This window comes from Conger conger, chromosome 2 (genome assembly GCF_963514075.1).
Source record: "Conger conger chromosome 2, fConCon1.1, whole genome shotgun sequence".
Classification (NCBI taxonomy): Eukaryota; Metazoa; Chordata; class Actinopteri; order Anguilliformes; family Congridae; genus Conger; species Conger conger.
Window position 1 is genome coordinate 86158788 of NC_083761.1, and position 12829 is coordinate 86171616.

A 12829-nucleotide genomic window follows, 5' to 3' on the forward strand; every position below is an offset into this window, starting at 1 on the left:
TTATTACTACTATGTTGACATCTATCATTGGCCAACACTGCCTAAAGAAGTGAAGACTATGCATTGATTTTTTATACTATACATGATGGAAACATCTTCTTGATACACATGGTCATGTAAAAACATTGATTATAGATCTTTAATACTGTTTAAACATATTCCCTGTGGCTTCAAAGGATGACCCCAGCAGTGTCTGCAGGAACACAGGGACACCACTAGGGTGCGCTCTACCTCCCTTGCTTTGTGCACTGGACACCAGTGATATGAGCTCTGCCAGTGAGGCCTGTCACATGACTGATTAAGCAGATGACACTCGTGTGACAGCACTCATCTCTCAGGGAGAAGAAGCCCCTACAGGCTGCAGGGACACACGTTGTAGAGGAAGAGTAACACAGCTACATTACACTTTAAAAATAATGTAACACAGAGTTTAACATCTATCCAATTTAATACATACAGACACGTGGTGACATACATATTCAATTTCAGTCAATTTATGTCAATTTACTGCATCAAACATAAAGTTCAGTGACCTAACGTAGAACAAACATACAGCAATCAAAGCAAACTAACTACACGAGGATCACAAGTGCAGCCCAGGTGAATCAGAAACTCTGCTCATATCGTACAGATGCTGCGCTCTAAAGACACAACATCTTCCTGTTCCCATTCCCGAAAATGCCCCCATGACTGCACCCCCAATTTCCCCTCCTGCAAGCTGAGAAACATCACAATGATGAAAAAAGAGTCCTGAGCTCTCAGACTTCATTCTCATTTCACATAAGTACACGCACCCAGCCTCTGTGTGTTTTATATGGCAATTTCCACATTCCCTCCAGTGTAGCGGACAGCTGGTTCATTAGACGGCCCTGTACATCAACAAACACGTACAGACACAACAGATGAGAGAGAACTGTGAGTGAGCAGAGCTGCAGCCTGAGCCCTGAAACACACATCATGTTTTAGAGAGTAAGTGTGCATCCCAGTGAAAGCACATCACCTGGTCTCCTGTACCATTTCACACACAGTACAATGGTGGCCAGCAGGAGAGGAGCAGCACCCAGACCACACATCACTCTGCCTGTGGAGACACAGAGATGAGGGATGCATACTGCTATACATTGCTCCTGTGCTGAACGTCACTCTGAACATAAGCATCTGCTACAGTAAGTGTAGTGCAATGCATCTGCTACAGTAAGTGTATGCAGTGTACTGTAATGCATCTGCTACAGTAAGTGTACTGTAATGCATCTGCTACAGTAAGTGTATGCAGTGAAATATAATGCATCTGCTACAGTAAGTGTGTGCAGTGTACTGTAATGCATCTGCTACAGTAAGTGTACTGTAATGCATCTGCTACAGTAAGTGTATGCAGTGAACTGTAATGCATCTGCTACAGTAAGTGAATGCAGTGTACTGTAATGCATCTGCTACAGTAAGTGAATGCAGTGTACTGTAATGCATCTGCTACAGTAAGTGTACTGTAATGCATCTGCTACAGTAAGTGTACTGTAATGCATCTGCTACAGTAAGTGTATGCAGTGAACTGTAATGCATCTGCTACAGTAAGTGAATGCAGTGTACTGTAATGCATCTGCTACAGTAAGTGAATGCAGTGGACTGTAATGCATCTGCTACAGTAAGTGTACTGTAATGCATCTGCTACAGTAAGTGTATGCAGTGAACTATAATGCATCTGCTACAGTAAGTGTGTGCAGTGTACTGTAATGCATCTGCTACAGTAAGTGAATGCAGTGTACTGTAATGCATCTGCTACAGTAAGTGTACTGTAATGCATCTGCTACAGTAAGTGTACTGTAATGCATCTGCTACAGTAAATGAATGCAGTGTACTGTAATGCATCTGCTACAGTAAGTAAATGCAGTGTACTGTAATAAGGTGTACAGTGGATGCCATTTTGGCTCTACATCCAGAGTGGCCTTAGGCAATGCTGTGGGAAGCAGACAGACAGGGTCACTGTTCCATTTTCACACCAGTGTATTTATGACTGTGGAGAAAACAAATCACCCTCACAGAGGGACAAAGAAAGGCAGGGCAGCTGGAATTATTCAATAATGAACTCCGGAAAAGTATGTTGGCAGTTATGGAACAAACAGGATACCAGAATGACCAGAAATTATGTGGTTTTTCAGTAATACCCACTGCATTATGGGACCTTGCAAGTTTTACACACAGAAGAATATCAGTCAGCCCTCACCTGTTACCTGTATGTGGACAGGGTGACTGTACTCTGTGTAACAGCACTCACCTGTTACCTGTATGTGGACAGGGTGACTGTACTCTGTGTAACAGCACTCACCTGTTACCTGTATGTGGACAGGATGACTGTACTCTGTGTAACAGCACTCACCTGTTACCTGTATGTGGACAGGGTGACTGTACTCTGTGTAACAGCACTCACCTGTTACCTGTATGTGGACAGGATGACTGTACTCTGTGTAACAGCACTCACCTGTTACCTGTATGTGGACAGGGTGACTGTACTCTGTGTACCAGACTGGGTTGCTCCTCCCTGCTCTGCAGCTGTACTCCCCGGTGTGTGCAAGAGCTGCAGCACTGAGGGTGTACGAGCCTTCAGCTGTACTGGCAATGAGGGCAGTGCCACTTGATCCATCTCCTTTGTACCAGTAATATTCCCAGCCAGCAGAGGGCACTGTGACCTCACAAGAGAGACTGACAGCTTGTCCTCTATATATCCGCCCATGTGGAGAGACCGTCAAGACAGCCTGGGGTGTCTCTGTAAGACAGAGAACCGACTGAGGTTCTCCCTCATAATAATGTTCTCATCAAACATACAGTGCAAACGGGCTTTAACCTGGTATTCAGCTGAGCGCATTTCACTTATCCATGTCCTGGGAAACCATGTGACCGCCTCAGAGTAGGTGTGGGCGGGGTCAACGCTCTAACTACTAGATCGGGGGTGTCTAATCAAATGGCAAATGGTCTGCATTTATATCGCGCCTTTATCCAAAGCGCTGTATAATTGACACACACCAACAGCAAATGGCTACCGTGCAAGGCACCAGCCAGCTCATCAGAAGCAATTGGGGGTTAGGTGTCTTGCTCAGGGACACTTCGACACACCCGGGGGATCAACCAGCAACCCTCCGACTGCCAGACGACTGCTCTTACCTCCTGGGCCAATGTCGCCCCCAATCTTATCCAAAAAGGACCGGTGTGAGCGTGAGTTCTTGTTTTTGCCCAGCACTACGATACCCCGATTCTGACGGGCTAAAACAAAAACCTGAACCCACCTTGGCCCTTTACAGATAAGATTGCACACCCCTGTGCTATTGTAATGCAGATATGACTGCAGTGGAGCTGGTTAGGGTTACGGCTAAGAGCTAAAGCATTATGATTTCCCATTCTATCAGAACAGAGACGACTGCATTCTGTTGATTTAAACAGTAACATGGTGGTTGAATGTGACACTTGCCAGTTGTCTTTAGGCAACAATAAAACAAATGTGCATCAATTAGCTATGATTGACAGACCGTGTCCCCACTTTCCACACATTGTGGTTTGTTACCATAGCTACCTCCATGATAGACGCTCGCACTGTGAGTTTTCACAAGCTAGCTAACTTACTATTTCAACTATGATCGATAGCTAAGGTAAGGATGCTGGCTTATCCAATAATAATTTTTGCTTGCTAGCTAGCCAAGTTAAGATAAAAACACCCATACGTTTAAGTTAACGTCCTTATGAAACCAAATTATTTAGCTTGCTCACGTCCTCATGTGATGCACTGCAAGGAGAACATTCTCAACCGGTTGAAAACAGGACAATACATTTAAAACGCTTACCTATCCAAAACTAAAGAACGGATATATTTAATACTTTCATGATCGTGTTTCTTCGATGCCCTCTTGTGCAAATTTCATATAAAAAGCAAGAAAGCGAGACCAACCACCATGCGTTTTTTATTGTTTATAATGAAACTCGAGATTCAGTAAGCAGTGGCCTATCGATGGCAACCTGCAACCGATGTGGCGCGTCTGTGAGGTTCCCCATTGTAGCTATTTTTAGCATAAAACAAATCATATATAATCTGACGTGACAAACGTACAAAAACGAAAAACAGGGGTTTCCAATGACAGTGCAGATCACAACGCTGCAACTTATTTTGGGGCGTTTTTATAGCTTTTTCTGTTTTTGCTCTTTGTCGTTGTAGTACTATGACTCTTTTACTACTGATTTCAATGGGAGCAGCTGAAATGTGCCGCAGAAAGGGGGCGTGGCATTCCTAGGATGCTTCAGTGACGCATAACCGCTCTGATCTACTAGACGACACGCGAGTTCGACGTGCCATTTTTCAGAGATGTTGTCTCTGTTCTGTATGTCACCGCATATTGGAATCGGTTTGTAAATTCCATGTATTGGAAGAAAGTCTGGATGCTTCCCCATAAATACCTCATTGTGGATAAGGTTAAGGAGGTGTCCTTCAAAATGATTCATAAATACTATCCGGCCATATATACTACCCTGCCATATGCAAAACAATTAAAAGAGACATAAACACAAACTGCTCTTTTTGTGATGAATATCCAGAAACAGTTTTATGCCTATTTTGGCATTGTTCTCACACCAAGAAATTGTGGCAAGACCTTTGCAGATGTAAGGCGGAAATTATTAACATCTGGCATTATCACTCAGGGCTGGTCAGCTTGCTGGCTTCCTCTGGTATTGTGGCAAAATGTGGCATTAAAGTAATTTAACCCAGGAGCTTGCACCATTAACCCCCACTATCTCCGCACCCATACGGGCAGGAGCCTGTGGGCGAAGACTCAGGCCTCCAGCCGTGAAACTCGTTACGGGGCAACATTCTTTACGGCACAGAGAGGTTGGGAGGAAATACTTCCTGCTAGGCCCTGACCTTCTCCTGAACCCCCCTTTCTTACTCCCTCCCTCTCAGATCTCCCTCTTCCTCAGTCACTAAATGATGTGTACAGCACTGGATGTTTCATGACAAAGTCAGTTTCGATAATATTCATGTTTGGTATTATTCTGATTGTTTCAGTGCGACTGGTGCAATGGTTTCATTTCAGCAACAGCAAACCCTGGACATCATAACCAACCAGGAACCAGAGGAAAAACTGTGTGGAGCTCTGCCCCAGTGAAAGCCATGTGCCTCAACCCCCCTGCGCTTCCTGGGGAGGCGTGGCTCCAAATTACAGATGGGTGGCCCATTTTTAGGGTTAATATCAAAGGCCAAATTTTGGATTTAAGGACAGCAAACTAAGCAAAGCTTAGCTAATTCTGGGAGAATGCAATCAGCCTCCCGTGCACACAGTGCACGTAATTTCTACGTACAGGGTGTCTGTAGCCAGACTCCCGTATGTAGCTTTCATTACCAGGTATGACTTTTAAGACTCCGTAATTTGGTTTCCTTCTAATGTTTTTATATTGTATTTGGAACTAGTGTGTAATTACGTATGTAACCTGCCTGGTAAAATAAATTGTTAAAACTTGATCTGTGTGGTTTCGCTTACTGACACTCAATGTTATACAGGGAATGCTTGGTTTACCCCCTCGAACTGGTCTAGGGAGGATGAATATTTACACTTAATGTATCACGGCGTATATCACCCGTAGACCTATGATGGTAAATCCCTCGCCTCCGCGTGGTAGTTCATTCATGTCGAGCACAGCCGTAGCTAGGTTGGTCTGCTTGGGTCCCTAGGCTGTAAACAGATATACCCAAGAGTAGCTATTCCTGCGACCTCTGTAATGACTACAGATATCTAGTCAGTTCGTGAGACGTGCACATAACGCGCGATGTGACATGCGGCAGTACCAGCAGAGGACTGTTCGGAGAGTAAATCTCAGTACAGGATTCCTATAGCGATCAAGTCGAAATTATAAATACGACATCCACTAATGTGGATAACTAATCTAAATTATTATTCTAAAATGGAGTCAGATAAACAAAGGTGAATCTATTGGCCCTATTGTGGAGATTCTGGGTCAGCTCGGACCAGTAAAGAGCGGAAGGCAGAGTGGTACTGCTGCCTTTGTATCATGATTTATTTATTGGCTGATCTAGAATCTCCGCATAGGGGCCACTAATTTTTAACCCTATTAGTATTCTTTCAGCAACACCAGAAGGACGAGCACGCTGATACCTTCAGCCCTCGCTAAATTCCGTCATTGGGTTAGCGTGGGGTTTTACACAGATAATATCTTTAAATAATTTAATTTATTTTGGGAAAAATGTGGTGTTTGTTTTTTTCAATAACCCAAGAAAATAATAAATTTGATATTGATGCTGGCAAAATGTTTCATTCATAAATGTAAATTTAGTAATAAAAAACCTTACTTTGTTGTTTTCATGAAAGATGTTGAACAATAGGTGTAACTACTTTTTAATTCAACTAACAAAAAGGCTATCAAAGCACTTAATGTTATATCTTATATTTTTGAGTGTGATATACCCCTGGCTCTTTTGTTTTTGTTCTGTTTGTACACTATTCCCTGTATACTGAATTCTTACTGTATTCCTTTGTTAATTAATAAAATAAATAAATATGATCTATGGTGGCAGTGATGATGAAGATGTTTAACCTGTCCATTACAAAGTGGATGGTGGAAGACAGGGTGGTTTGATTATCTCAGAAACTGCTGAACTTCTGCGATTTGTCTCTAGATTTCGCAAAGAATGGTGCAAAAAAACAAAAAGAAGTCCAATTACCAGCAGTTCTGTGGGCATAAATGCCTTGTTAATGAGAGAGGTCAGAGGAGAAGGGCCAGACTGGTCAAAGCTGACAGGAAGGTGACAGTAATGCAAATAACCACACATTACAACAGTGCTTTGCAGAAGAGCATCTCTGAACACACAACGCGTCTAAGCTCTAAGTGGATAGGCGAAAGGAGCAGAAGACTCCAGTCTAAAAGATGAGTCTAATGTATACCTAATAAAGTGCTCCCACTCAGTGAGCACTTCATAAGGTTTTTATTAGACTTTTCTTTGGACTTCTACTGCTGTAGCCTATCCTATGATTTGTTGTGTGTTCAGTGATGCTCTTCTGCATACCACTGTTGTAATGTGTGGGTTTTTTAAAGAACATTGGTGAGAGCTGAATAACACTGAGTCCTACCTGAGCAGATCACTCCAACATCCGCTCCATGATTACAGTGAAACTCTGTGTGCAAACTCTGGTTAGTTCAGTGAATGGCACAATGCACACATCAGTTTATAACACAACATAAAAAAATGAAATACTATGTTTTAGACACATGTAATATAAGTTTGCTTTTAAAAATGTACATATCCTCATTTAAATCCAAAGTGCCGTTTGGTATAAGACTATTGTAAGAGCTGAGTCCTACCTGAGCAGGTCACTCCAACATCCTCTTCATGATTACAGTAATGTTTGCCCCATCCTGGTGACTCACACTGCTTCAGTGAGGATTCTGATCCACTGCAGTACACAACACCCATCCATATTCTCCCAGACCCTGGTCCAAAGTGAGCCTCTCCTAGTGCATCTACAGCATCTCCACAGCCCAGCTGTCTGCACACCACTCCAGCATCACTCATGTCCCACTGATAATCACACACTGTCACCCACTCTCCCTGATGGTAAACCTCCACTCTCCCAGCACAGGGGCTGCTACCATTCACCAGCCTTATACTGTCTGAGAGAGAGAGAGAGAGAGAGAGAGAGGGAGAGAGAGAGAGAGAGAGAGTTTTGGCAAAACATCACAATATGGCGGGTCCTATTCCTCTTAAACAGTCCATTAAAAAATGTTTTTGAAAACATCTGAAGAGCAAAATAAACAAAATAGACATGCTGATTCATATTTTATCTGCAACACCTAGTTTGAAAGTTTGATCCTAGTCTTGTGAGCCATGCGAGCAGTGCTGGACTCAGTTGATTTGCCTGGGCAGATCACGATATGTAAATACAGAACCGCCAAACGTACACGGCACTCACCAGACTGCAAACTTCACGCACCGCAAGCCTCTCCATAGAAAATGAATGGAATGTGTAGAATGCCAGATTTGGTGTGTGAGCACACTGGAACGTTCCTGTCATGTCTGTAATGTTTGTAATGTTTGTAATGTTTGTAATATTTGTCAGCTTTGACCAGTCTGGCCCTTCTCCTCTAACCTCTCTCATGAACAAGGCATTCCTTCCCACTGAACTTCTGCTCACTAGATGATTTCTGTTTTTCGCACCATTCTCCGCAAACTCTAGAGACTGTTGTTCTTGAAAATCCCAGGAGATCAGCAGATACTCAAACCACCCTGTCTGGCACCAACATCAACCAGTCACTTAGATCACATTTCTTCCCCATTCTGACATTTGGTCTGAAAAACAGCTGAACTTCTTCACCATGTCTGCATTCTTTTATGCTTTGCGGCCGCATTATTGGCTGATTCAATATTTGCATTAACAAGCTGGTGTACAGGTCTACCAAAAAAAAGTGGTCACGAGTATATAAGTTTGACTTTCCCAGATATAAGAACAGTTCCACCCTGAATAGAAGAAATGAGGATGTTGAGATGGTTCGAGGTACATATCAGTAATCAGTATTTTTAGTTGGCTAGGTAAGCAGTGTTTGGATAGTTAACTTTGGTCACTTTCGCTCTGTTTGTTTGTTTGTTCAAAAAAAAAAAAAATGGCCCTTGTCCTTATCTTTGTTGTACAGGTAGCAGTTGAAATTGTACTTCCCTCTAGGGTCTTTCAGTGAACTTATCCCTGGTTATGGGTATGCACTTTGTTGTACGTCGCTCTGGATAAGAGCGTCTGCCAAATGCCAATAATGTAATGTAATGTAATATCAGGGAGATCATACAAACTCCACACTTGATTAAACTCACACACACTGGCGGGTAACATTTCACAGTATAATGAATAAAGACCTTGTTAAATAAAAACTCATATGGCCTATTAAGGGGCTATATTCACCCAGCATCACAGAAACTCTCACAGTGCACAGAAGACTCTTACCAGAACACACCAGGCCCACATCGTTTCCATGGGAGCAGGGTTGATTCTGTGAGGGTGCAGTGGGGCAGAAGTTAATCTGAGATTCGTTGCCTCTGCACTGAATCTCCTCTGCCCACACCTGGCCCTCGCCCTGGCCGAATGCAGCTGCCCCACGCAGCTCTTTAGGAGCCCCACAGCCCAGCTCCCTGCACACAACCTCTGCGTCCCGCTGGTCAAAGTCAGCATCACACACCGTGCCCCAGGAGCTCCCATGATGCACCTCTACTCTCCCAGAGCACAGGTCAGTCCCGCCCACCAGCCTGACCTCTGCAGTTGAACAGAGAATAAAGAGAGAATCATTAGCAATGGCTGGCACCTTATTCCAGAGACAACATTCAGCACAGCTGTCTGAACACAGGACTGCACAGCTATTATGCATAGGGTGTGAGATGAGCCAATCACACGTCTACTGCAGTCTGAGGTGAGACAATTACCTGTAAACCTCTTTAGGAGATGAGCCAATCACATTTACAAAATAAGAGCAACATTAAAAGACAGAAGATAAACATGAGTCTGTTGCAACTGAGCAAACTCTGGTTAGTTCAGTGAATGGCACAATGCACACATCAGTTTATAACACAACATAAAAAAATGAAATACTATGTTTTAGACACATGTAATATAAGTTTGCTTTTAAAAATGTACATATCCTCATTTAAATCCAAAGTGCCGTTTGGTATAAGACTATTGTAAGAGCTGAGTCCTACCTGAGCAGATCACTCCAGCATCCTCTCCATGATTCCAGGAATGTTTGCCCCATCCTTGTGACCCACACTGCTTCAGTGAGGATTCTGATCCACTGCAGAACACACCACCCATCCATGTTGTCCCAGACCCTGGTCCAAAGTGACCCTCTCCTAGTGCATCTACAGCATCTCCACAGCCCAGCTGTCTGCACACCACTCCAGCACCTCTCATGTCCCAGCGACGACCACACACTGTCCCCCACTCTCCCCGATGGTAAACCTCCACTCTCCCAGCACAGGGGCTGCTACCATTCACCAGCCTCACATCCTCCCTGCCTGAGAGAGAGAGAGAGAGAGAGAGGGAGGGAGAGAGTGAAGTGAAGAATATGCATTGATTTTTTATGCTATACAGGATAGAAACATCTTCTTGATACACATGGTCATGTAAAAACACTGATTAAAGATCTTTAATACTGATTAACCCCTTCCCCGGCGGAGACGAGTATATACGTTTTGACCGGATGTGTTTTTTTTCAGTCACGGACGAGTAAACAGGTCTAAACACTTTTATTTTCGAAATGAAATTTCAACCACAAAAATGGGAAAAAAATGAAATACAAGTTCTTCTTTATAATCAGCATAAAAAATACTATATTAAATTTAAAAATTTAAAAATCGTCTGAAAATGACAGGTTTTTTCCAAAATAATTGGCGGGGAAGGGGTTATCCTGTTGGACCATATTCCCTGTGGCTTCAAAGGATGACCCCAGCAGTGTCTGTAGTAACACAGGGACACCACTAGGGTGCGCTCTATCTGCCTTGCGTTGTGCACTGGACACCAGTGATATGAGCTCTGCCAGTGAGGCCTGTCACATGAGTGATTAAGCAGATGACACTTCTGTGACAGCGCTCATCTCTCAGGGAGAAGAAGCCCCTACAGACTGCAGGGACACACGTTGGCCACAAGGGGGAGAAAAACCTTTTACTTTGTCAGACACAAAAACTGTTTCACTGCCCTGATAATTGGAAGGAGAATGCTGATATGGCATTAAAAAGCAGTAATAGCAGTTTTAACATTCTGTTGCATTTTCTGGTCAAACGGTCACCCAACCATGGAGCTCAGTACACCCCTGTGGTTCCTAAAACGGAGGTTTTGCAGATACGTTGGCTCTCCTGGGATGATACTTTCCCTCTCCAGAGAATTACTGCACTTCCTTCCCTGATCTTTGCACCTGTGTTTACTCTTTAATTCCCTCTGGATAAAAGTATCTGGAAAATGGAAGACACCCTTATGACATGTAACAGGGTAAAGACTGGAAAAGTGAAAATGATTTCCACAGAAGAGGCATCTTCTGCACACAGCCGTGATCCCCTGCAGATGGGGAAGGATGGTTCCTCTAAAGAAGTGTCGAAGTGAATCTTGGTTAAACAGTAATATCCCAACACATATAATTGATGTACCTGGTTATGTTTGTTTTTGAAAAGACAGATTGATGGGCAGGGGGGGTGGAGTGTTGATCTATATTAGAGATACTTTTAAATCTGTTCAAATGAATCTGGACACACCTTTAGAATGCGTGGCTATTAATGTAGTCTTGTCAACAAAAATGAAATGTAATCTTGTGACACTATGTAATCCTCCCTCACATGGTGTTTCATTTTACCAGGATTTTTATGAATTCATTGAACAGATAAATTGTCGCTGTGAAACTATCTTTTTCAGAGACTTCAATATAAATTGGTGAACAAAAGCAGTGAGCAAAAACTGAAAACAATGTATTCAAAACATAATTTTCACCAAATAATTAAAGGACCAACAAGACTTACTAAAGTCACTAAAACCCTCATTGATTTGATCTTCACAAATAGAACTGAGCGAGTGACAAAGACGTACAATTTAATTACAGGTCTGTCCGACCATAATATGATTTTAATTGTTAGAAAATTATCCAGAGTTCACAGGCATCCTAAAGAATAAAATAACACAATTTGAAAATGAATTACTGAATATTAATTGGGATAACATTAAACAAATTCAGGATTTAAATACCTTCTGTACTACAATGACAAAAACACTTTTTAGATGTGATTCAGAAATACACTCATTGAAGCACCCACAGCGTAGTAGGGCTTTACTGTGGCAGAATAAGGATATTCGCCACCTGATGAAAAAACATGTTACTTCATGCAGTTGATCACAGAATCAGAGGGGAAAAGCTTGGCACTTTGGAAGCACTTAAATTATTTTAGCCAATTGAGTGCTTAACCCACAAAAATCAACAGTGGAATTGATTATAGAAATGAGTTAGTAATGATAGTATTGAAATTGCAAACAAATGTAATAAATGTTTTACTCAATCAGCTGAGGAAATGGCAGCAAGTTTCCAACGAGTACAGGTAAAAGATACACTGAGAGACAAATCAACGTCCTTTTCTATTAAAGAAGTAGATCAAAGAAAGACTGGTAAGGTTATCACGCAGTGAAGGCAATCTAAGGCCAAGGATAATTTTGTTATTTTGTTTACAAAAAAAACATAGTTCTCTTCTCTTAACGGCAGTAACCCATGTGGTCAATTTATCAATCAGAACTAATGAGTTTCTTCAGCATTGGAAATCGGTAACTATCACTCCAATTCCAAGTCTGGAGCACTTGACCAGGTCTGTAACTACAGACCAATTTCTATTTTATCAGCACTCTCAAAGGTTCTTGAAAAAACAGTTGCTAAACAACTTGTTGATTAGCTTGAAAGTAATCACTTTCTGCACCCCAAACAATTTGAATTCAGACCAAGGTACTCAACAGAGTTAGCAAACTGTTACCTCACTGAAACTATAAAACAGTCATTAGATGAAGGCAGTGAAGTGGGAGCAGTATTTTTGGACTGTGAACCATGAAATTCTTTCAAATAAACTGCAACGATTTCATTTTTCAAACAATGCAATAACCTGCTTTAGATCTTATCTTGAATACAGAGAGCAATGTGTTAGAATAAATTCTACCCAGTCATCTGTCCAAACTTGCCAAATGGGAATTCCATAAGGTTCAGCTGACAGCTGTAAAAGAGTTAGATGCCAAATGTATGCGGACGACACAATTATATATGTGCATGCAAAAAAACCCTCATC

At 42.3% G+C, this 12829-nt stretch overlaps 1 long non-coding RNA gene across 1 annotated transcript; it reads right to left on the reverse strand.

The window, feature by feature from the left end:
• Positions 1 to 429: 429 nt before the first annotated feature.
• LOC133116375 (uncharacterized) lies at positions 430 to 1116 on the reverse strand. The gene is made up of 2 exons (XR_009705860.1): positions 1001 to 1116; positions 430 to 869 (listed from the first exon to the last, which is right to left on the reverse strand). It is a non-coding gene; the product is annotated as an uncharacterized LOC133116375 (long non-coding RNA).
• Between the last annotated feature and the right edge of the window lie 11713 nt (positions 1117 to 12829).